We start from the raw sequence: 24,098 nt of genomic DNA, 5'->3' as shown, positions 1-24,098 counted from the left end.
ACCCAGTTTCCAAAAGGAACTTTTCCCTCACACACTAACCCCCCTCACACAAACACACACACTTGCCATTCACAGGAATCAAACCCCTACCTAGTTATGTTATGACACTTGAGACGGACGCATTAGCAGAGCGCGCTATTCGCATTACTGGGAGTTTTCCTTTCTCATGCTCTACTTATAGGGTGCTGACATCAGCAGTGTTTAGAAAGGGAATGTGCATCCTGAGTGTCGTTTCCTGTTTGCCAAAAGGGACATTTCCCTCACACAAACTTACACACACGCCAACCTCACACACAGACAGACGCACACACACACTGAGCACTTGCAGGATTTGAACCCCTATCTAACTATGTCATGACACTTGAGACGGACGCATTAGCGGAGCGCGCTATTCGGATTACTGGGGAGTTTCATTTCTCCTGCTGTACTTCTAGGGTGCTGACATCATCTGTGTTTGGAAAGGGGAATGTGCATCCTGTGGGGAAGCGGACACCAAGCACACTATGGCTAAGCTGTCATTCCCTAGGGCAAACAGCCTATTGTTGACCTCTACACCATTATGTTTAATTGTCAAATGCACATTATTTGTTGCTAATAGACTGTTTGCATATCTTTATTGCCATAGCATTCCCTGTTGGTATGGACAACCTCTGCATCTGTGGAAACTGTTTGCATATGGGAGGGATCCACTATATCACGTATGTCTCTGTAGTCATTTCACTGTGTGCACTGGGCAGACTGCTGTAATGTGGTTGGACCCTGGCATAACACATAACAATACCAGATACGTGTGTCCCACTGCTAAAACAAGATTTGGACTAAGTGTGTGAGCATGCCCAGTTCAGCCTTCCCATGGCATGTTGTCAAAGTGTGTGAGCATGCCCAGTGTGATTATTCCATATGTTGGACTCTGCAGCCCACCACATTTGTGGATGTGTGTGAACTTCACAAACTATCACCCGTTCATGGTTGTGGGTTGTGTGTCATGTTGTGTAGTTACTGTACAACTGCTTTGTGTGTCAACACAACAGGATTATACTGTGCCTGCAGTGTTTGCATGGGATACTTTGCATGCAGTCGTCAACATCCTTTCACACTGACCTAACACTGTAGTACTGTATAGTGTACTGGCAGTACTTTGACTGTGGTGGACAGTAACCTGGGCTTTACTGCTATCACTGCTTTACATTCTGATCATGGGCACAACAGCCTGGTCGGGGCCAGTTGTGTACATCTGACCATGTTGCATTCTGTTCTGATATGCACTACTTACACCAGACTTGCCCAACATTGTTAGTGTATCCCACAACATAGGTGTACAATTGCATACACTAGCGTTGTGCCCTAGTCCATGGCTAATGCAAGTTGGAGAGTGTGTTTGTCCTTCCACACACATTGTAAGTGGAGTTTGCCATGACCAATGTAATGGTTGGTATACTGTGCCTCTGTCTACCTGTGACATGACAGTGATATCCTGGATGAACCTACCATCTCCCGTCCACCCATCAGGATTCCTATTGAGGAAGATTGATAAGTGACTCTATGGGTAGCCTGTGCTGAGGGTTCACTCATGGGTGGGGGTGGCTTCTGTGTTATGGATCACACAGTACAGCCTGTCCCATGTAAGTCAGTGCTGGGGTTCAGGTCTGTCATGTGCATAGCTCACTGCCATTCAGATTGTACTATGTGCAGCATTTTTATTGATGCCAGCAACACATGCAGAACATGGCATGTGTGTAGGCTGATTGATACTCCTGATGTGGTACTGTTGGGGACTTTACAGTTGATGGAGGTGTCTGCTGAGGTACATCCCACAGGGGCTATTGTAGTCGATTGACCCACTGATGCAGGAGGACTGCAGAGCCACAATGACCTCACCTTGTGTAGATCTGACATCCTTCATGATTAGGTGGGTATATGGTATGTTTCTGTAAACACTACAGCACATGTTTGTCCAGTGCAGGATATCTATCACCCTGTGTCCCCAGGTCTCTCATTACATGTTAACTACATAATGGGTTAACACCTATGTGGTAATTGGTGGACACTTACTGTATATCCACGGGGTTGACTATACACATTTCTGCACTTAGCTTGCTGACATAGCTATGGCACCAGTTGTCTGTTTGTATGTGGCCCTTTGTAGGATGCATGTGTCAGCTGGTGGATCATATGTGGTGAGCGGTTTGTAGTCCTCTGCGAACATGTTAGGACACAGTCCTTCCATGTTTGCCTGTACCTATGGGACATATATACCAGACGAGGGGATACCAGGTCCAAGCCTTGTGGGATGCCAGTTATATCTGGTTTGTAGTCTGACATGGCTGAAGCAGGTCTGACCATGTCTGTTCTGTCCTTGGTCTGGTTTGCAACCCCTCTACTGACATGTGGGTTTATATTTACACTGGTGAGCCTATCTATACTGAACATGTAGGGTATTGTATAGACGCCTTTGTAAGGTCCAGATCCACTGTGTGGATCACATTGCCCTCATCAATGACCTGAATGACTGTTTCAATTGGGTCCAACATGGTTAGGGGCAGGATCTGCACTTGAGAGGGCCACACTGTGTTGGGTCCGTGTCAGTAGGTCCCCGACATCCATATTTCTGTGGTACATGCTGCTCCTTTCCATAGCTGAGCAATCTGGGCTTCTCAGGATTCTGGGGTAGTACTGTTCAGTATCCACTCAGGCAACACCTTTGTTGAGAAGGACCACTGTTGCTGTACACTGCTCTTTGGGTACATATTCTGTGGTACAGCTGGCATTGAGCAGTAGTGTGGTGTGGCATTCCATTCATCTTAGACTCCATGTTGCACATCGCCCAGGTCACCATCTCATACCATTGCTGCTGTGTGTTTTGCTTTGGAGATGTTGTCTGTTACCTCAGCATCTGCTATGTCAGGGGGCCAGCTGTCTGCTGGGATACATATTCTGCATACATGGGGGTGTGTGGGTTTGCACTGCACCTGTCAGGATGTATGTTGGCAATATGTGTGTGTGTTTGTGGTGTTTGTGTGATTCAGTCCATATCTGTGAATTCACAAGATGGCTCCTACCATCAGTTGTGTAAGCCTTCGGATTATCCTTCATGTCCTGTGCAATTTGTATCTACATAGGTTCATAGGTTCATACTAGGCTATCCACCCTGGGCATTTGTTAGGCTAGCCAGAGTGTGTGTGGCTTTTGAGACCCCTTGCTATCTGGATATTATGGCCATGTATTGTTTGCTTAGCTGTGCCTCTGTCTGGACATCACACAGTGAAGACCCCCACTGTAACTCTACAATCATCCATCCACTTGCCAAGATTCCTGTTGAACAATGTCAGTGAAGGGCTCTGCCTAACATGGGGTGGGAGTCTGGTCCAGGGTGTGAGGAACCTCTGGATTATGTATCTGTCCCACCAGCACATCCTATTTCATTATGTGTTGGGGTTGACATCTCTCACTCTCGCAGCTCCAATGGATATGTGTTGTCTGGGGTGGAGCAGGTCCATCACTCCTGTGTTAGGCATGGCCTCCTACAACAGGCATGCAATGCCTCTGTGTGGGCAGTCTGCAACTGTAGTCAGCTGGGGTGTCTACAGCCTAGCAGCATATGACATATATGTATGACACTTTATCCTCTTGGTAAGGTAGCTTTGCAGTCTTCCTAACTGCTGCAGGTGTCAGGTAAGGTAGATCCCACATGAGTCATTGTACTGGATTATCGGTGTGATTGGGATAACGATAGGGGCACAGTGGCCTCTGTTGCCATAGATGTGACTCCTTTCCTAATACAGTGTCACATGTACACAGTCTTCCTAGCCACATTGGCAATGTGGGTGTCACATAACAGGTTACTGTTCACTTGTGTCCCTTGGTCCCTGGTTACTCCTTCCATACATAATGGTTTACCACCTTTGTGGTATTTCGTGGTACCTTGTCTGGTATTTGGTGGGACATTCATACTGTCCAGTGTCTTCCGGACGGTTGGGGGGGGGGTTATTGTGTGTGAGAGTGCGGTCTGTAGCATACTACAGACTGCACAGCAGTCTTGCCTACAGTTAGTTGCACGTGGGTGAACTCCACTGCCTTGTACATTGTCAGTTACCTGGACGTCTGGGTGTCTGTGCTGCCTATGGTTACTCACCTCCTTTTATGTAGTGTTCCAGGTTTTGGGGCCATGACACATGGTACATGGTATAACCTGGTAGTGCTGGTGTGCTGTCAGGAGCCTTGCAGCAGGTTTCTGTCACTGCACAGACATCGATGTTCTGTATTCTGGGGATGGCCTAGGGGGCATGCATATTGGTGTGTACACATCTGGCATCGGTCATCATTTCCCTTATGTTTCTTCCCACTTATGTTTTCTCGGGTGGCGGGTCAGTCTGTTCAGCCTTGCCTACAAAAGGCTGTGTGGAGGTGGCCAAGGCCTTATCCACTATTCAGACGCCCAGGAGTAACGGGTGCAGGCCATCCCAAGGGCAGCTGCATGGATTGTCAAGCATGACATCCCAACCTGACAGACATTGGATCCCCTTGGACTGACACCAGTAAATGTGCTACTTGCTATGACTGATCATTCCATGTTTCTACTGTGGCATTATTCTTGGTAAGGGTAAGTTGCTGCAAACGGTGAGTGTCATACCAGCCTGGACTACATAATCGGATAGCTCATCTGTGTCTCTTTACATGTAGGCTAGGGCAGTACACCTCGGGTCATTCACACCAGCATGGACTATAACTGCATCATATTTCTGTTTGCTTTGGAGTGACCTTCATATTTCTGTTATGTGGCATGTTGTGGCGGCCTACAGGCAGCTTACTGTACCCTTTCCTTTGTTCAGTCTGCTGTGCGGGACAGCAGTGTGTCTGACTATGGAGTCACCTATTACAACTGTATCAGGCATGTTGTTTCTCCTTCTGGCCTGTGACTGTTTGGCACACCAGCTTTGTGTGCTATGTTTTGCATGTGCTATGTTTGGAGGATGTTTCATTGGGTGTCTGCTTTATTGGCCTCTGTTGGTGTGCTGTGTGTGTGATTTCTGCCTCTGGGAATGTCTTTCTGTGTTTATGTGTTTGGTTTGCAGTTGTGGTAGGTCTATGTGGGTATGTATTTGTGGTGTGTGTGGTTACCTTCTCCTACTGACTTGTTGTGGGTGTACTGAGTTGGGGGAGCTCTGCCTCCGGTTTGGATGGATGGTTGCATCTCTCACATATATTTGTATTTCTTGGGTGGAGTTGGTGGTTGTCTGTGTACTTGGGGCAGGTGTAACATTGGCACAGGGTTCACAGATTCCACTTGTTGAGCCTGGCCTTACTGGATTGCATGTGTGGACAGATTATATTGCCATACTACTGATCAGTAATTACGTCATTGTTCATGCTTGCTCTATCATGTAGTAGCTTCCTCTTTCTCTTGCATGTTTTGGTTATGGCTGGTGTCCACCATGCCAGATTTAGGCACTGTGTCTTGTTTTAATTTGGGACTGCATAATCCAAGCATTCCTGGCGGTGTTCATGGCGTGGCTGTCTTGCAGGTTCTGAGGCGTGGCCCATATTTTGCACCTGCGCGTGAACTTTCATGGCTTCAACATCATTTTGGAGGTGTGCACATAATGCTTAGCACATGTTTTCCACTGTGTTTCCCGGACAGGGACTCTGGTCAGGGTTTGTATATCCAGTGTGATTACTATATGGTCTGGTGTTACCAGTGTGCAATACACTTCTCATCTTAACATCCCGTACCCATGTTGCTGATTATCACATCCAGTATGCTTGCCCCTCTTGTGGGTGTGCTACGTTGTTCCTGGGCCTTTTGGTTTGTGGTTTAATGCCCTTTTGTCCTACACTGTTGCAGCTGGTATACTTCTCCCAGTCTATGTGTCTGGGTATTTGCAGTCACCAAATATAATGTGGTTTGGAGGACTTGACATATTCATGTATTCCAGCATGGGCGCAATGCAGTTCCTGGTGTTGAGCCAGTACTCTGTGGCAGGCTATACACTGGTGGGCGGTTTTAGCCACTGTTACTTGTGCATGGCTAGTCCATGCTGCTTTTTCTGGTGGTACCAACATGGGGGTGTGGTTATCCTTGTCATTGTTGATGGTCGCCCTCCTTTCGTAGCTTGTTCCAAGTGTTGAGGATGTACAGCACAGTCTGAGGTGTGACCTGGTGGTGTTAGGGTGCTGTTGTGAGCCTTGCCTCGGTATTCTGTTACAGCACAGTTATCAACATTCTCCATACTGGGTGGGCTTAGTCTGCATGCATCTTGCTGTTTGACCTTATCCCTTATCTGATTCTTATCCCTTCTGGTACCTATGGAGATAGGTTTGTGTTTTGCACCTTCCTATTCAGGGCACACTGTGCATGACAACGGCCTTTGCCAGTATCCATACGGCCTGCACTGATAGGTGCATGCCAGTCCTGGCAGGTGGTGCATCATGTCATGCTCAGCATGTCATCCCAGACTGGCACACAGTTCGTCCCCTTTGCCTACCTGCATTACTCCGGTAATTGTTGCACTTCATCATCTCGTTGTCCTGTTGTGGCATGCTGCTTGGTGAGGGTAGGATGTTAGACGGGGTCCTCAGGTGTGCATATGGTACTTGGTGTTACATTACTTGACACACAGCATTCATGCCTCAGGTGGTGCTGCAGGGCTGCCTCTGTCGGATGCACATATTACACTTACCTGTACATGTTTGTGAACAGGTTGTGTCACATTAGGCATCCCTGTTACTATATGGTGAGTCGGAGGGGTATCATTCCCAAGGTTCCTACTGAGCCAATGTATGTGCTATCGTTGCCTCTTTGCCAGAGCCAGGGCATACTGGGCACGCCTCCTTCTGCCTACTGGGGCAGGCTCAGGTTGTTCCTCCTCCGAGTCACGCTGTGCCTGTGGTGGCCTTGGCGATGGTGGGGGCTGTTTGGCCCAGCCCTATGGTGATCCTGCTGCAGCTGTTTTCGCATGATCATATTATGTAGCATAGCACATACCATGACAATTTGGGTACATGTAGTTGGTGTGTACTGCAAGGCTCCACCAGATGTGTCCAGACACCGGAACCGTGACTTGAGCAGCCCAAACACACGCTCTATTACATTCCGTGTTTGTGCGTGTGCCTCATTATGGCGTTCCTGTTCAGGTGTGTGTGCATTTCTGATGGGTGTCATCAGCCACGGCTCCAGTGCATATCCAGCATCCCCCACTAGGTGTCCGTGTGGGATGTCCCCATTGGCAAATGTCTGGTACAGCTGCGTCAGATGCCAGATGTGGGAATCATGGTAGCTCCCAGGACAGCCGCACACACATTCATTATTATGCCCTGGGCATCACACACGACCTGGCAGTTGATGGAGGAAGCCCTTGCGGTTTATGTAGGCCCTACCCGCTCTCCTGCTGGTGCTTTGATGCGTATGTGCGTGCAGTCTATGGCACCCAGTACCTCAGGGTATTCCGCTATTTGCTGGAAGAGACGCATGTTGCTGGCCAATACCTCACGGGCATTGGGGAAGTATACATGATCACCGACATGTGCTGACATGGCATCCAGGAACTGGTGCAGTACCCTGGAAGCTGATGCCTGTGATATCCCCATCATATCGCCAGTTGGTCTCTGGAAGGTACCTGTTGCTAGTATTCTTAGGCCAACACATACCTTGGTTTCCACTGGGATGGGTTCCCCTGTTGGTTCTGTGTGTGAGGCGTGGCCTGCACAGCTTCACTATTTGCTGCAGGAGGTCTCTGTCCACTCTATAGCGCTCTACTATCTCCAGCTCATGTAACCCGTGGTAGGTGACCCTGGGCCTGTACACTCTTCTCCGCCTCCTCACTGCGGGTTGTCTGGCACCATCTGCATTGTCACCACCCTCAGCAAGTCGCCTATGTCTCATTATGGCAGCTATGGCAGCCCCTAACATTTCTGCTCTGAGTTCAGCTTTTTCAGTTTTCACTTCTGATAACTGAACTCCTGTCTTGCAGTGTCTCTTGAGAGAAACATTCTGCACTGCTGTTTGCAGAGTTTTAAGTGCTGGGCTGGCCTAGTATTCTGCCTGTGTAATTGCCTGCATCTAATTGTTTTCACCTGCTAGCTCCAGCAGTATTCCCTGCTAACTTCCTAGTACATCTGTTGTTTCCTTTTTCCTTGCTGTTTCCTCAGGGTGGGGCCATGTGCAAACCAGCAGAAACACACTCACAGTGGCTTACACGCGTGCACACATACTTACACAGTTCAGAATCTGCTTATTCAGTTTTAAACGCATGCACTCCCGCACAAACAGTGTTAAACAGCTCCCAACACGCTCCCACATGCTTAGTCTGCCTTACACGCGTGCACACTGTCTTACACGCGCGCACACTGCCTTACACGCCACAGACATTCCGCGCTTCACGGGCGCACACGCGCATATACACGTCCAGCAAGAAACTTTGGTGTAGGCAACAGTGTACACCTTCCATTTCTTGGCTTTCTCATGTTTACTTGGGGGCACACCTCCTCCCTTGATGTCTCTCTGACATCTGTCATGTAACTCTACCTTCCAATGACTTCTCTCCTTTCTACCATTCCCCTGTGATGTCACCTATCCCCTACTCTGTTCCTCCCCTTCTGTAACTCTTACACTACTCAGACTGTGCTCATTTGCTATGTGACAGTGGTATTCAGTATCCTTACCCTCATTTGCATCAGATTGCCTACTAATGCTTAGTTACATCTCTTAAACTTGGCTTCCCCCCTTGGCAACCACTACACGGTGGCCATGTTGGTTTTCCTATGCTGGTCCCTCCATTGACATTCCATATAATGCATGAACCCTACATTTGTAGGTTTAAAACCTTCGTTTTCATGTTTTATGCAGCGCAGCCCGTTTGCGTGGGGCTGCGCTGGGTTTACACATCGGCAATTGCCGAAAAAAAAAAAAAATTATTTTACCTTTTTTTGCATGGGGTTGCATTGCCAATGGCCACATATTTGGCCATTGGCATGCTGCCTATGACATATGCACCCTTTATTTGGAGCTGACATGGCTCCATTGCCGTGTTTGCAGAAACGTACTCAGTTGTCAACTGAGTACATTTCTGCAGCTAACACGGCTCTTACACGGGCTGTTCTGGGCTTCCTGGATCGCTAATCAGCCTCATTTGCATGCTATTCGGCTGCAAGTGGGCTGATTAGCTTAGCCACGCCCACTCCGTGTAAGAGCCGTGTTAGACTAACTCTTACACGGACTTTGGGCTGTTCCTGGATCACGAAGGCTACATGGAGTCTTACACTACTCTTAGACTCCGTGTAAGCCTTCGTGAATCCGGCCCAAAGAAAACAGAATGAAGAAGAACATCAATCTCCTCAACAACTTTTAGTAAAACAAATGAAAACAGGTTCAAAACAGTAACAGATGAAGAACTGAAAGAAATGGAATATTGCATTTAAGAAGAGAATACTCACTAAAACACAAAATGGGCAGTAACCACACTACAAGAATGGGCTCACCACAAAAAATTAGAAATAAACTTAAATAAATTATATAATGCACAAAATAACAAAGCTAACAAAAATATTCTATGCTGAAGTATGGCAACAAAAGGGGGACAATATTCAGGGCAGAGCTATATATCATTTAGAAATGTATTAAACAGAGCATTAAATGATGCCAATAATCACAGAAAAATACGCATTTTAATGGAACTGTCATTCAAATTAGCTAACAAGGTGCTACACTCCATGATTAAAAAAAAAAAGGAAAAAACTAAGAAAAAAAAAAAAAACAAGACCATAACAGCCATCATCCTGCAATCTGAAAATAAAACCTGCAAAAAATAAAAGATAACAAAACACTTTTACCAGATACAGCACAAGGACTAGTAACAAAATATGTTTTGATTCAGTGCTTCGCATGGAATGACAAGGAAAAGGACAAAGGCAACTGACACCAGATGATTTCACCATACTATCAGATGCCACAGAAACAAGTTATATAGCACTACCAATGAATAAAATAAATAAATAAATAAACAAACAAAAAAATGGAAAAAAAACAAGGAAAATAAGGAAGTTAAATATACAGAGTGATAGCTCATTATGCCCAGTAGCATCATATGAAAAATACAAAGCAGAGTTACCAGAAAACCCACCAGCACTCCCCCTACATTGAGAGGAAAAAAAAAGAATATCAGAACAACATCTTCATCTTCAGACATGTTGGTACACCTGGGAACCAGTGGGAAAACATCTAACTAGCAAGCATGACGCCAGATAGCAAACCTTTCCAGAATATATACCAGCCACAGTAAAAGTGAAACTATTGTATTGAATACTGCAGAAGAACTAACACTGAGAGAAATAACATCAGTAACAGGGCACAGATCAGAATCCAGCCTTATAAACATGACATCACCAACAGCTGATGACAGAAAAGAAAGTCGCAATGTACAACAGGAACAAAAAACAACTACCATCAGCATAACCACCACAAACAAGCCCAAAATCTGAAAGAAACAAAAGCATTTTGTGCTGTGATTACCTCCCAAAAGTGGAAAAAAGACAAACATATAAGGGGATTCTGTATCATAAGACTAAACCATAGCAGCTCTTTCAGAGATGTGTAACAGCTGTTAGACACAACCTAAGTGTTGCTACAGTCGGGTCTCATAATGAATGTCCCCTCATTCTCAACTGTCCATAAATATCTTGCCTCATATTTTGTTAGGGTCACGGAAATTTGCAGACATCAGTCTGTAATTCACTTATATAACTAAATCCATGCAGTATTTAACAACTGTCCCTGAGAGGAAATCAATAAGCCCTACATGGTCATTATTTACCTTGTGCAGAAAATTTAGATTCAGTAAGTGCAGCATAGAGGCATGCACCCTTGTGCAAACAAGATAAACACTGTGGCATGCTAATTACAACATAAGCAACTGAATTGCATGCTAACTAATCCAGTGTGGTGGAGCTGTTCAACAAGCTATAAACCATCCGTGTAGACTTCGTGCTTGTTTTTACTGTGACTTCCAAAACTTTTGGAATACAGCAATGGAAGGCAGTATACTTGCACTGAATGTTAGGAGCTTCTGCTGCTTTAATTCATTAGTATGTGCTACGGGGTGAAGCCAATGCTGCTGGAGCTGCTAATAGGCCTAGGCTGAGAAGGAGATGAATTTTCAGGCCCTGCTTAACTTTTCACAACCTAGAAGATGTGTAAATTGTGCAGCACTACAGGGTAGATGGGGCACACACTACAGGAATTCTATGACCTCTGCCATCCTCAACTCAGAGCCATAGCCAACCGAGGGGAACCCATCCCAGTGGAGACAAAAGTACATGAAGCCCTTGGAATCCTAGCTAAAGGTACCTTACAGAGACCGACAGAGGACATGCTGGGGGTGTCACATGCCTCAGCATCCAGGATCCCCCCAAAATACTGAATGCTATGTTCCAGTATGCCAGTGTTCACATATATTTTCCCAGAAAAAACACCCACAGTATATCAATTAATCCATGGTGTTGATAAAACAGTAAATATCAATGAAAAAATCAAATCCACTGGAACCACAAAATATCTCTAAAATTTATTACTCACAAGTAAAAACAGAACTAAAAACACTTGTAAAACTTTCACAGAAATGCTTCATCAGACTTAATACTCAGAATACCAAAGGACTTTTAAATAAGAAGATCATAATCACATGATCCACAGCAATTTATCAAATCACATGATATCTTTCAATTACGTTAAAAACACAATACTTCTAAATGTGATCATATTTGTTGTCTTTCGGCTTTTCCCGGTTAGGGGTCACCATAGCGGAACTCCGGTCCACTAATGATTGGCAGTAGATTTTTACGTGTTGGCTTGCCGGGCCTAATGCACAACCTTCAATGAAGGAACGCCCATTCATGCATGTCACCACACAGAAGACGTTCTGAGATTCGAACAGGCAATGTCTAACTGTGAGGTGACAATGCTACCGCAGCACCACCACCTCAGTCTAAATGTGATCATGTAATTCTTTTAAAATTAGCTTTATGCTTATGGTTCCATTTAAGCCAGGTAGTATATGGGCTTAGAAACATAGGATCCATCCAAGTTCCTCCTTTTCAGTAATATTGATTATCTTCCCAGTTCTAATAGGTGTTCAAATAACTTGCAAAATCAGAAATTGAAATGAATGGATGATGTTAGTGCATGATATGTGCTTATATAGTGCATTTTTACTGACTTTTCCAGATATCTGAGACAAGTGACTGCCAATGCACTTGTTCAATTTCCTATTAGTTTTGCCTATATAATAGGCAGTACAGAATATGCATTTGACCATATATATCATGTCCTTTGTATTACAAGTGTAATAAGAATGGAGCGTAAATGGGCTACCTAATACAGGATGCTAAATAATGTTAGCAGTGTATGTATGTATGTATGTATGTGTGTGTGTGTGTATATATATATATATATATATATATATATATATATATATATATATATATATATATATATATATATATATATATGGGTCTACCTGATAAGACCGACAAGCCAAAACAACAACGAGATAACCGACACCAGAAGACCGACAAAGCAAATACCCGACAAGGTGAAATCCCAACACCGAAAACACCGACATGCGAAACATGTGTGCTTGCATTTGAGCATGACTGTGTAAGTGTGCGATAGTGACGGAATTTAGGGTTATGGTGCAAGTAAGGTAAGTATTCTATAGTGACAGACTTTAGGGTTAGCGTGCGGGTAAGGTAATTGTTTGATAGTAATGAACTTTAGGGTTAGGGTGCGGGTAAGGTAAGTGTGCGATAGTGACAGACTTTAGGGTTAGGGTGCAGGTAAGGTAAGTGTGCAATAATGACAGACTTTAGGGATAGGGTGCGGGTAAGGTAAGTGTGCAATAGTGACAGACTTTAGGGTTAGGGTGCGGGTAAGGTAAGTGTGCGATAGTGACAGACTTTAGGATTAGAGTTTGGGTTAAGGTTAGTGCATAGATAGTTGTGTATGTAAGGTTTAGTGTAGGTTTATAAGGTTTTTGGTGTGCTTGTGTTTTTTTTTTTTGTTTTATTAACTGTCGGGATTGTGCTTTGTCGGGCATGTCAGCTTTCATGTTTTTATACTGTCATTCTTGTGGTGTTGGTGATCTCGATGTCGGCCTTTTGAGCTTTTGGTGTTATCAGGTAGACCCATATATATATATATATATATATATATATATATATATATATATATATATATATATATATATATATATATATATATATATATATATATATATATATATATATATATATATATATATATATATATAGGTTCATAGGTGTGTACTAGGCTAATGGCCCTAGAGCCTTTGCAAGTCTAGTCCATAGGATTACTCTGGCATCATGCCACCCGACCTTAGTTCCTAGTGCCTCTGTCGAGTAGACTAACTAGAGTGATCCCCAGGGTGAATTTTCTATTTCCCATCCACTCATCAAGATTTCTCTTGAAGAGGGCCAGTGAGGTGCTCTGCTTGACATGTATGGGAAGTCTGTTCCATAGCATGGGCAGTCTCTGGGTTATGAACCTGTCCCTCCAGCATGTTCTGTTGATTGTGATAATGAGGTTGAGGTCTCTGGAGCGTGTGGTGCGGAGGGATTGGGATTTATTTAGCTGTAGCATTTCTAACAGAGCTGGGTCAGACTTGGCTTTGTAAGTCAAGCAGAGATCGTCTCTAAGTAGGCGATATGAGACACAGAATAGTTGGAGTTTTTTGAGTCTGTCCATATAGGACAAGTGTTTAAGGCCAAGGATCCTCTTTGTGAGGTACTTTTGCGGCCGTTCCAGTTTTTCCAGGTGTCTAGTGAGGTACATGCCAAATGGGGCATTGTACTCAATGATTGGCCTAATGAGGGAAGAGTAGAGGGAGACAATGACCTCTTTCTTCCTGGATGCAAAACCCTTAGTAATGAGATGTGCCACATAGAGGATTTTCTGACCACAGTGGCAATGTGGTTGTCAAAAGAGAGGTTGCTGTCAACCTGTGTTCCCAGATCTCTTATAAAGTCTTCTGTGTTCCCTGGACTACCATCAATGTGGTAATTCAAGGAAACCGGGTTTCTCCCAAGGGGGATGACAACACATTTTTTCGCATTGAGCTTATGGCCATGGTTCTGACACCAGTCGTTGGTGTCATTGACGCTTTTCTGTAGGATATCAACATCACTTGGGGAATTAACAACAGCTTCCAACTTGAAATCATCTGCGAACTTTGCCAGCCAGAGTCCTTTGTGTTGACCTGGACTTTAGAGAAGTAGACACCAAACAGAGAGGACCCAGGACCGAACCCTGGGGGACTCCACTCATGACTGGTCAGCAGTCTGACTTGGAGTCAACTACTTTAACACTTTGGGTTTTATCTGTGAGCCAGTTTGCAACCCACCTAGTGATATAGGGGATGATGCTTAGCTTAGTGAGTTTTTCTATCATTCCTGAGTGGGGAATGCTATAAAAGGCCTTGGCCCGATCAAGGAAGGCTGTATGAATCACCTTGCCTTCATCCACAGCTCTAGTGTCTGACTCAAAGAAGTCGACCAAGCTGAGCAGGCATGACTTACCCTTCACAAAACCAAATATATATATATATATATATATATATATATATATATATATATATATATATATATATGTATTAATGTATATATATATATATATATATATATATATATATATATATATATATATATATATATATATATAAAAATATATATATGTAGGAGCAATAAACACAATGTATAATGCCAAAGGAATCATCTAGAAAATGTGTGCTGGTAACCTGGCAGTTACCATGACTCACATATCTGGCACACTTCCCAACTGTACCAGATATTTGCTGGGGGGGATATCCCACAAGGTCATCTACTGGGTGATGCAGGCTATGCACTGGAAACGTGGCTGATGACACCCACCAGAAATGTAAACACACCCACAGAAGAACGCCATAATGAAGCACATGCTCAAACCAGAAATATCATAGAGCATGTGTTGTGGCTGCTGAAGTCACGTTTCTGGTGCCTAGATACATCTAGTGGAGCCCTGCAGTACAGTCGATGGAGATGTACTGAAATATTCAGAGTATGTGCCATTCTGCACATCATCCTGAGGAAACAGTTTCAGCAGGATTAGCAAGGGGAAGCGGCACACATCCCTCCACGAATGCCAAGGTCACCACAGCCACAGGCAGATGAGGAGTCAGAGAGGGAGCCACCAGCTGCTGTAGGTGTAGGCAGATGTATGCATGCTCAGAATGCCCTAGCATTTGCTAAGAGACAATGCATAGCACACTTACTCACCACCTAGGGGCCTAAAACCTTCCTCCTACCCACATACCTATAGTAACATTGATGCCAGGCAACTCACACAACCTTTACCTACCCATGTATTGGCTGAGTACATCTTGCATCAGACAGAGTCAGCCCTGAACTAAAACTATGGCAACTGCTGCATTTACAAGGTAAGTCCTGAGCATGGAGTGTATTGTGTAATAATATGAATGTGTGGCATATCCTTGTATTTCATTACGTGGTCTGGTAAGTAAGTAAAAGGTGGAAGATTTTCATAGAAATTACCTTAATGCGTGACAGCAGAGACTTATTTGACTTATATGTGTCCATTACTAAGTAGGCGGCCTCAGGCATCCAAGATTCAAACACAGTTATACCTCTCAAAAATACTAATGATCACTGAATGCCCTCAGTTTAGCACCATACGCTTGTACTGGAAAATCAGTAAAGAAAGAAGTTTAGAAAGTAATCATACACATTGCAGCTTCTGACTTCACAGCCCTCACAAGATAATTCACTAAAACGTTGTATAATTTGATACTATCAATTGTCTAAGTTTTCAAGGCCAATATAAGTCAAAGCTACAATTACCAGTTCAAAACCACAATGCAAATAAACTAAACACTAAGTTAGCTATACAGCCTGAGCATTAGACACTAGGTTTATGTTTCACTGAATGCAAAAGATAGAAAACAGGGATATGGCACAGTTATCATCACTTGCACAGGGTGTTTTGTGTGTGTATGTGTGTGTGTGTGTGTGTGTGGGGGGGGGGGGGGCAGGAAGCCTAGGCTGATAGAAAAGTTTAGTGAGTGTGTTAGTAAGAAAGAGAGGCAGGCAGGCATTTGGATAAACCAACAAATGGCCAGTGAGACAAAATGAGTAACTGTTTTGTGTGTGTGTGTGTGTGTGTGTGTGTGTGTGTGTGTGTGTGTGTGTGTGTGTGTGTGTGTGTGTGTGTGTGTGTGTGTGTGTGTGTGTGTGTGTGTGTCTGTAGTGGTCATACAGGTGAAACTGGTGTGTGAGTGTCTGCATGAATACAGCCAAGCTCTGTGCTGGCTCTACATCTTGGTATGTTGGAGAGGTGTGAGCCATGCATGGTAGAGGTGGCAGTTCATCACTGTCGTCATCTGTGACCATGACAAATGGCTCTGCCAGGAGTTGCACTGGTATGTTCACACCTATGGTCAGATGCAGTGCTGCTACCTGAACATAATTGATGTCTGCTGGATGAGCTCACTTCTCTGGAATGCCCACGATGACAACCCCATTGCCTACCACATGTGGCTGTGGACAGCACATGCACTGATGGAGCACTGGAAGTACTGCCACTGTGGGAGCATGATCAGTCATAGCCACATTGGCTGATAGCAGATGATGTGGCTGACCTATGCCCATGAGGATTCTGTTCCCCTCCCAGCAGACATTCCATCACAGAAAATGCTCATTCCATGACAGACATACCTCAGTCCATCACAGACACACTTGCTTCAACATGTAATTCATCAGATCCATTGTATTGGCAACATGGTGGAGGCAGTCACACATGTCAGACTGTGTCACATCTACAACCCTTAGCATTGTCTGTAGCACCTATGGGAATATGCCTGTGCCTCTATGTCAGTCCTAAATATATATTGAGTGGCACTGAAAGAGACACCTGCACCAGGTGGAGGAGGGACAGCAGGCCCCCTCTGGGTCCATCTATCAACTCCACTGCATGGCACCTCACCCACACTTTGGCTACAGCCAGAGTCAACAGGCACAGTAGCTACACTTCCCTTATCAATGGCCTCATCCTCCACCTGTCCAATATCTGATGCCTCACTGGAAAGAGTAGGTGTAGGCCAACTGGCTGTGTCTGATGGAGTTGCAAGGGATGGGTATATGTCAACCTCAGTGCCAGATTCAACCTCTGCACTCCCTGACTGTGCCTCAGTTTGGGCATCACCATCATCAGAGTCCACTGATACATTGGCATCAGGTGGCAGAGGGCCCATACTCCCACTGTCATGATCACCTATGATAAAAAGCGAGAAACACAGGAAAAAAAATAATACCTACAGTACTACAGTCCAATATATACCAACAAAATAACAGTGGTGTTACTACTACAGACAATACAGCAATACACACAACAGGCCTGTCATCAACAGTGCACACTAAAATATTTCTTTAGATTGCTCAGCAGTACTGACATAAACATATTTGGCTTATCATCTGCAGATGGGATACTCCTATGCAATCCAGATGGTCCTGGAAGAAGTTTAATGAGGTAAAAGCAACATCAACACAATTAACAGTAACACACAGGGTAATAATTTTACCCCTTTAGATGTCCCTTAACTAAACTTTCAAAAAGAATGTGGCTTTCAACTCCAGCTAAGCTAATAAGTGTGGCAATCTTCAATCCCCCCAAAAAAGACATGTGAAACAGAAGTAACTTATTGATTTTAATCTTTTTACTATACAATAGTATTCAACTGTCGAGATACCAAAGCCTAGCTGGAAGATCCTCCTGGGACATGCTTGTTGTCTCTGAAACTGTTACTCCGGCATCTGTCACATGCTGCACTGCATTCTCCTGAGAGCTGTCTGGATCCCTGATATTGGCCAGGTACTCTTCATTGGGTGTTAGTGGTAGTTTCCTAGCAGGCCCTTCCCTGGTAACCATCTAGTCATGGCCCACCGCAGGTGTTCTCCTCCATGCAGATGTGATCATGTCAGTGGCCCTGTGATGACCCTCCTCGCATGTCCTGCTATGACCACCCACGGCATTCAGATCATCCACTATCTGTTGCCAAATTTGTATCCTACGTTCCATATCTCCCCATCCCCTTTCCAGCAGAAAAGCACCATGTTGTCTAAAGATATCCACTATAAACTGGTTCTCAGCATCAGTAATGGGGGGGGGGTCTCCTAAGATTGGCACACCTGGGTGGCATACTCCTAAGTTTCCTAAAAGACAACAGAAGGATAATACACATAAGTATCACATAACTACTAAATAATTGTTTTCAGATAAAACAGAAAAGGTAGCCACTCAGTATTAGCCCTGGAGAAACATACAACAGTCTAAAGATGTGAAACATGAACAACAGGCAGAATGCAAAACAAGGAGAGTAACCAGACCAACATATCCTTGTTTGTGCCATAACAGTATCTCACCTTTGCCTCCCCCAAAAGAACAGTGTACCCTTGTTTGTGCCACAACAGTAAGTCACCTATGTTCTCACCCACAAGAACAGGAAAATGATGCATTTTGCTTACAAACCATCTTTAAAATGCTAAATGTGCTATCAAAGGAACTGTGCCTGAAACATTTGTATATATTTATCACACAGCATTCCATTTTCATGTATTACAATCGTGTATACCTCTGAAATGGTGTGACAAACATGCCCATGCCATCAGCACACTTCTAATTAATGCATACAGATAAAAATGTAAAAGCCTTTGCATCAGATTTTTCTTTAATACATCCAGCATATGCAGTATGTAGCTGACAAAATGGAAGTATACCTTCTGAAGTTCAGTATTCCTCTGTACAGATATATCTCAAAGAAATAGCTTATATGCAGTCTTCCCAACATAAACAAGTCTCCTCACCATAGGTTTGCCTAGCTACACTGTTGCCTCTTTATATTGTGTAGATTCAAGGCTGTTAGCTTGGTGAAGATGCAAATTGAGGTGTGAACTCATTAGAAATGCTAAATCCCAAATATTTGGATCTATGTAAAAGATGTAAACATAGTGGAGGCACCCACCCCCCGTGTTTGGTTTTATTGGATTGCAACTGTACATGATTCGTGGTTTGGAGAAGGAAACACAACAGCACAGCAGGCTGTTTTACTTCCACTGGGGGTGTCAGGTTAGATCTAAAAAGTGTGAGATATAAGGTTAGAAATGTAAGCAAGCAGACCACAATTCATAGGTTATGTTCCTTAATATCTAATCTTGCCTTCATTTGTTGACAACTGCATATGATATTATTTCCACTTAATATCCTCACACATTTTAAGGCCAGTGATATACAATGGCATACAAACTGCATGTCTCAGAATACTGCTCAGATAAATGAAGAATGGCTGACAAACACAGAAATGTAAGATAGAACTGAATATTTGGAAGCAGAAATCATGACAGGTTGTTTGATGACTAGGTACACTACATGCAAAACTAATAAATGTACAAATAACACTTACATGGTTTGATATCACTGTAGATGATGTTGCAGTTGATCGTGTGCAGATTGCGTTCAGCCCTTTGTTGCAAAGCTGTTTGTGTGGCAAACAGGGATAAGACACTCAGTCTGTTTTTTTAGGTGCATTAGAGTGAGGGTTCAAATCCAGATCTATGGAGACATACCTCATGTGAGCCATCATTTTCTTGTGTGTATGTCATACATTGATTTTCCTCATTTCAACTACTTTTCTTTTTCTCAATTTCTGTCTTTGTCTAATTTTTTTTTTTTTGGGGGGGGGGCAGTGTTTACAGGATGTAATGCTTAGCCCAACCACAGGAACAAAAGAAATGAATGCTGAGTTTGGCTATGCTTATCTCATTTGGATGAAGCTCAGCAGTGTGCAAACTGGACAACTGGACACCCCAGGAAGCAGACCGAATCCAGATGGCCAAAAATAGAAATCAAATACATTCAAATAATGCTACTGGGCATCCGGCAAACCTGCTAAGTGGCATTGTACAGTGGTTAGCAGCGAGACTTTAAAAATAATTAGTAAAATAGAGACCGGCATGTGACTTGTCCTGTGGCAGCAGGTGTAAGTGTAGGGCTTGAGTACAGATGGTCCTGGGTTCAGGTACACGGTGTGCAACCTTTTTTTTTTACCATTGTGACATTGCAGTTTATAGCAGTGAACTAAAAGATAGACAAATGCTGTTTTATCTTTCTTGAGGCAAGAGGTATAGGTGTGGGACTGCCATAAACATTGTTCTGGGTTCGAATACAGTATGTTACATGCACTTTTACTGTTCCACTTCCCATTTTAGTCACTCTCACTTATAACATTGACACAGTGGAGCTGATATGAATTATATTTATGAGGGCTAATATGCTAGTATTGGTCAGTTATGTATAGATCTATGTATTATCACATTTATTATCAGATGTATGAATGTGGATAAATTGTGCACTATATGCCTGTAAGTTTATTTCTGCTATCTTGACTGGCAAGGCCCCCACATTTGCCTAACACACATACACAACTGCCTGTACATCCAGTAACCTTGAAATTGCAACTGCAAATTTGTAATGCCTCATTGCTTGCCACTATTGCACTCCACTTACCATCACACAAACTCATTGATCTGGGGTGCGCACTGCTCATGGGTTGTGCACTGAACCATTGTTGCACACGTACAGTGGCTGGAGTGTCTGCTCACTCTCATTTTGTGCAGTGCTAGGAGGAGGAGAAAGAAAGATCAGCAACTCCAGCCAGCAGTGGAGTGAGGAGACAGTGATAACAGTCCAGTGGGTGAGGGCTCAATTTTCATTGTCACTCAGCTTGACGATCATGGGTTCCTGATGTCCCCGTCATCACCTCAGTCATGGTGTCCCCAACCTTTTGTGTCCATCACCATCCTTGTCTCTTGTCTTGTTTGTCTGCAATTGCTTCCTACCTACCCAACTTTCCTGACCCAGACATACCTATGTCCCTTCCTCAACATTCCTCTCAATCTCTTAAAAAAATGGGCACGTGTCCCACAAAAAAAAAAAAAAAAAATCATAAAAATCATCCCATACATAGCTCTCCATTTTGCAACATGTCTTCTTGACACACTTGATTTGGTCCAATTTGCTATACAACATAATTCTGTTGTGGTCACCCCTCTCTCTGGAAGTGGAAGTCCAAATTAAGTTAATGTTTTGCACATAGGTTCACTTTACACTGTTAAAGAAATGGATAGTTATGGTTCATTCCTACCTCCCTCCTGCACATTTCTGCCCTGCTTTCCCTTTGTTCTTCCTCCTGCTTGCTCCATATTTCATCACTGTTCTATCTACCCCATTTCACCTCTTTAATCCATTTTTGCATGAAGGTGCACATCATGCAGCAACAGTAATGAAAAGTATTTTAAAGTAGTAGATACATCTGAATTAGAACCCATTACCATCTGCCCCCAAAAAGGTATGTATCACTGCATTAACATTTGCTGCCATAGAGTCAGTTACATAGCAGGTGTATTTCATAGACTCAATGCTAACTGCCAGACTTTAGCAATGCATCTTGCATTTGCTCATTGCTTAGCTATGTGAAAACACATGTATCTCACATGCGTATACACATTGCTGTCATGCAAACTCACTGCTTGCCGCACTATGGAAATGTAATTATGCTGTATTATTGCTGCTTACTGTCCATTTCCTGTGTATGACATGAAATTACATGTAGAAACATTACAAAGTGAGGATCCTATCTAACAATATGTCACATATTTATACTACATCCTTGTGTTGGCACCCCCCAAGCACCACAAACCTGGGGTCTCGGTACTTTTTAGACACATATATCAACCACAGTGCAAAATGTATTATCAAATGCTGTGTGCTATGCAATGCACATCAGTCTGGTAACATGCAGACCTACAACTATTGACCCATATGCCTAAAAAGCCTTATCTGCAAGGCTAGTGAATGAATCAGCATGTACCATATCCACAGGGACATAGGTGACCTTCAACCACTTTATGCTACCCAGTTTGATTTTATCAAGTGTAGATCTTGCTTACTGACCCATGTGGACTTCAAGCATACTGACTCCAAAGACCTGGATGAGGGATAACAGGATATTCCACCTATGTTAATTTATTCAAGGCCTTTGACACTATCCCCTGTTTATATGTCATAGTGAATATTGCCCATGTGTGAATTAAGCCATACCATAGTAGAGGGATAGGCAACTGGCTCACTGACATAGCCCACACTCTCAGAGTTGGTGACTGCACCTCCACAACACTTACCCTTAGAATACTATGAGGATTTGTGCTGAGCTCTCAACTGTTTGCAAACTACTTCCCTGGAGAGCAGACACCGGTAGATGGCTTATTGTTTACCAACACTGCAGATGAGTGGCAACTGGATGCACTAGTATAGAGTCCCCCAATGATGGTAATGCATTACAGAAGGGGATGACACACAAATGACTAGTGCCAAACTCATGGACTGAACCTTAAAACATACAATGGCTCATTGTCCTCTTTGATAATGAAGTACCCCTGCTAATTATGATATGCATAGCACCCCCCTCCCCAAGCTCAAACACAGTGTTGTGAGACTTGGGAACACATTTTGATAGGAATCTACACTTTCATCACTATGTGCCCATCCTGGTGATACATTCTGCATTGTGCACATCATACATATGGACATTATATCCAGGACCAGGGTTATCATACATCTGCTGTACTCTATCCTTATCAGACTAATAATTGAGTACAATGCTCCCATCTGTCTGCAGCAATTGAAGAAAACACAGGTTTGTGCCTGGGAGACTCCCAGGCCTCCAAACATGACATACATGGAAAGACTGAATTACCTGTCATTGTACTCAGTACCATGCAGTCCCTACAGAGCAGTCTCAGACTCTGCTCTTCTGAAAATTATGGACATCTGCAAGTCAAATGGGACAAGACTATTTTGCCTGAGGGTCCTCAATCTAGCCTGTGACATAAATAGAACATGCTGAGGAGATAGATATATCCCACAATGATTCACACTCCTCTGTAAAAGGCACCCACTTTGTGTGGTAAGATAATTGCAAATTCACTATTTTAATTTTTCCAAATCTTTTGGGTTTCCAATACCATGAGGGGAATAGTCCCCATTCATAAGTCAAAGTATGATTAAAATTCATGAAATTACCACAATGTGCCTGGTAATGACTTCTTCTGCAATCATATGGAGTTACATGTATCAGTAGCATATCTGAATATGATTGTAGATTCTTTTTTATGAGACTCTTTAGAAATGTCTGGGTTTCTTTCTTCCACATTGCTCTTGTTTCTGCCTGAAAATCCTGATATTTTATAACTTTGTGACTCTTTGTATGCAAGACACTGTAGTCACTGGATGTAGCAATTTCAATGATCAATGCTACTTTTGTGTTCATTCCATGGACCACTATACTGTATCTGGTTTTCTCGCATCTATCTTTTGAATTGTTGGCAGTGGTTGATCCCATGTGATGTAGACTTCATCATTTTCTATGATGCTTTGTGGCTAATGTTTCCAGTGTTTTTCAGCTACCTCAGTATTTTACTGTTTGCACAATCTCCAGTGCAACAGTCTTGCCACATTATTATGCCTTTCAGTATACATTCATTTTGCCATTAGTATGTCACAGCCAGCAACATGGTGTGCAAATGTTTCTTAATTCTGTTTTACAAACCTACATTGTTCTGTTTCTCCCACATGTTCAATGGACTTTGTAAACCAACATGTACATAGTACACTATCTTGGGCCTCTAATATTAACCTTTCATCTTTTGGTTTAAGTTCGCCTCTCCATAACAATGTCTGCATTTGATCCTGATCAACATTAGGTTGTTCCAGGAGTTTTCTGTACTTGCAACTATATTTATGCATTTTCCGCATTTCTTGCCTTCTCATCTGATCCTTCAGCTTATATTATTTTATTTTTTTTTTTTTTTAATCTTTTTATTGAAATAATTTGAACAAGTTACAAATCCAACAGATGACAACACCAAACATACCAGACTAACAAAAATACAGATAGTTGAACCAAAACAAAAAATCAAATAACTATATA

Source organism: Protopterus annectens, chromosome 11.part0 (genome assembly GCF_019279795.1).
Source record: "Protopterus annectens isolate FY-2018-M chromosome 11.part0, PAN1.0, whole genome shotgun sequence".
In the NCBI taxonomy this organism is placed as follows: domain Eukaryota; kingdom Metazoa; phylum Chordata; order Ceratodontiformes; family Protopteridae; genus Protopterus; species Protopterus annectens.
This window is presented reverse-complemented; position numbering follows the sequence as displayed.